The sequence below is a fragment of the Trachemys scripta genome, chromosome 1, assembly GCF_013100865.1.
Source record: "Trachemys scripta elegans isolate TJP31775 chromosome 1, CAS_Tse_1.0, whole genome shotgun sequence".
Classification (NCBI taxonomy): Eukaryota; Metazoa; Chordata; order Testudines; family Emydidae; genus Trachemys; species Trachemys scripta.
In genome coordinates this window covers 294,025,183-294,028,352 of record NC_048298.1, presented here as the reverse complement: position 1 = coordinate 294,028,352, position 3,170 = coordinate 294,025,183, and positions in this window count along the sequence as shown.

The window sequence follows — 3,170 nt, the reverse complement described above, 5'->3', positions numbered from 1 at the left end:
TTAAAAACGAGTATTTGTCATGTATGTCTTTATCTCATTCAGAAAACAAACCCAGAGGGGACTCAGAAAGGTGTGATGGTGGCTAATGCTATGCACAGGCACATGAGTCCCCTTCTTAGTGGAGATAAAGAAATGTGCATGTGGAGGCCCCCTACGTGTTCACATGTGAAGGAGGCATACAGGCTCCTGCATTTTTCAGCTCTGTCTGAACTGCTTGTATTTTGGTTTCCCTTTAGCAGAGTAAACAGTGTCCAGGAAGGAAGGGAGGGAGAAAAGAAAGAGTTGAAGCAACCTGTGTTCATCATTTTCCTAATTAGATTGTGGTAATAAATTAGAAATTGTGCCCTTACACCTTTTAATCAATATACTCTGAAATTCATTATAATCGGAGAGATCCCTATTACAATAAATGTTATGGTATGTTGATTTAAAGGGCAAAGTGCATAATTTCTATTAATCCGTTGCCACGATATAATTAAAATGAACAGAATTAATTGCTTCTAATTTTTGTTCTCAAGACTGTTTGGCTGGATAGCTGAAAACCACTTGCCATCAGAGCATAAAAAACAAACATATGGCGTTTCTCTAATCAAGAAGTTTTCTTGTCTGTACAAAGTGCTATACATCTTAAAGCCTATCAGATTTTAAGGTCACTTGAAAATCTTCAAATACACTCAAGTAATACCTTGACTATTTCAATAAACAGATTTGACATATTTCAAATTGTAAGTAAGAAAATTGAGTAAATACTGTGAAAAGGATCTCAGCAACTTGAAACAATGAATGATCACTTAGTATTGCATGTGTGTATTCTTGCAGTACATTTTTTTAAACCTGGGCATAACTCTCCTTACCATTAAAGCAAATGATGTGTTTGCTTCAGTAGTAAAAGACTTTTTGAACTCTTTGTGGGTGTGCAATCTGATCTGACGTGATTTTCCATTTTGTTATGATGAGCATTCATAGTTGAGGTGAGATTTTCAAAGGAGCTCTGTATAGAGCTCAGCATCCACAGTGGTGCGCACTTTTGCAATCTGGCTACTTATGGAAATTGAACTCTTCATAAAATCTGGCTCTGATTGTGAGTGTTGAGCTCTTTTTGAAAATCTGCCCCTTAGGGTCTGATCCAAAGCTTACTGAAGTACTCTCCTTGACTTTAGTATGTGTTAGATCACTCCTTTGGTGAACAGACACATGAAGCCAATTCTTGGGCTGGTTTGTGCATTGAGTAGGTCTCAAATATTCTGGCAACTAATTTTTCAATGTAAAAAGTGTGATTTGTCACCCTCCCCACCGCCCAAAAAAGTCAGTATTTGCATGTAAGAGCCAATGTTATAATCCATGAAAACCTCTCCACAAAAGATGTAAAAGAGCTTTGGTCAGTCCTTAGATTTGTAAATTGATGCAGAACATGTATTCCTAGGGCACATACATTACTAAAGCTCTTATCAAAGAAATTTGCTTGGGAGTGAACTGCACAGAGACTGGTAGATTATGGGAGAGTTGAGCAATTCTAATCTGCTGTTAAAATTACTGTCAGTAGTATCTCAGGGTATGTCTACACTACGAAATTAGTTCGAATTTATAGAAGCCGGTTTTATTGAAATCGGTTGTATACAGCCGATTGTGTATGTCCACACAATAAAATGCTCTAGGTGCTCTAGTCGGCAGACCGCGTCCACAGTACGAGGCTAGCGTCGACTTCCGGAGCATTGCACTATGGGTAGCTATCCCACAGCTATCCCACAGTTCCCGCAGTCTCTGCCGCCCCTTGGAATTCTGGGTTGAGATCCCAATGCCCGGATGATGCAAAACAGTGTCGCGGGCGGTTCTGGGTACATGTCGTCAGGCCCCTCCCCCCTCGTCACAGCAACGGCAGACAATAGATTCGCGCCTTTTTACCTGGGTTACCTGTGCAGACAACATACCACGGCAAGCATGGAGCCCGCTCAGCTCAGCTGAGCTCACCGTCACCATATGTCCTCTGGGTGCCGGCAGACGTGGGACTGCATTGCTACACAGCAGCAGCTGCTAACTGCCTTTTGGCGGTAGACGGTGTAGCATGAGTGATAGCCGTGGGGCTGGCAGCCGTAGTGCTGCATTGCACCAGCCCCTTGCAGGCGATGGTATATTATGACTGGTACCCGTCGTCGTCGTACTGGTATGGCTGTCAATCATGGCCACCTGGGCAGACATGCTACTGTTTCGATGATGACGGTTACCAGTCATAATATACTATTTTCTGCCAATTGCCCAATATTGTCTGCTAAGCACCCAGAAGAGGCCGAGGGCGATGCTGGGTGCTGGCGGACGTGGGGCTGGCAGACGTGGGGCTGCATTGCTACACAGCAGCAGCCCCTTGCCTTTTGGCAGATGATGGCATATTATGATTGGTATCCGTCATCGTCATACTGGTATGGCTGTCACTCATGCTGCAGCGTCGGCTGCCACCTTAAGATGTAAAAAATAGATTTGTTCTGTGTTCATTTGCTTCCCCTTCCTCCGTGAAATCAACGGCCTGCTAAGCCCAGGGTTTCCAGTTTAATCTTTGGGGGGACCATTCTGTGTGACAGTTGTTTGTGTTTCTCCCTGTTCCTGTACCTGTACGCCATGTCGTCACTCGGCCCTCCCTCCCTCCCGCCCTCCTTCTCCTGGTCCATCAGATACTACTTTCGCGCCTTTTTTCTGACCAGGCGCCATAGCTAGCACTGGGATCATGGAGCCCGCTCAGATCACCGCGGCAATTATGAGCACTATGAACACCACGCGCATTGTCCTGGAGTACATGCAGAGCCAGAACATGCCAAGGCGAAACCCGGACCAGGCGAGGAGGCGATTGCAGCGCGGCGACGAGAGTGATGAGGAAATTGACATGGCCATAGACCTCTCACAAGGCACAGGCCCCAGCAATGTGGAAATCATGGTGTTACTGGGGCAGGTTGATACCGTGGAACGCCGATTCTGGGCCCGGGAAACAAGCACAGACTGGTGGGACCGCATCGTGCTGCAGGTATGGGACGATTCCCAGTGGCTGCGAAACTTTCGCATGCGTAAGGGCACTTTCATGGAACTTTGTGACTTGCTTTCCCCTGCCCTGAAACGCCAGGATACCAAGATGAGAGCAGCCCTCACAGTTGAGAAGCGAGTGGCAATAGCCCTGTGGAAGCTTG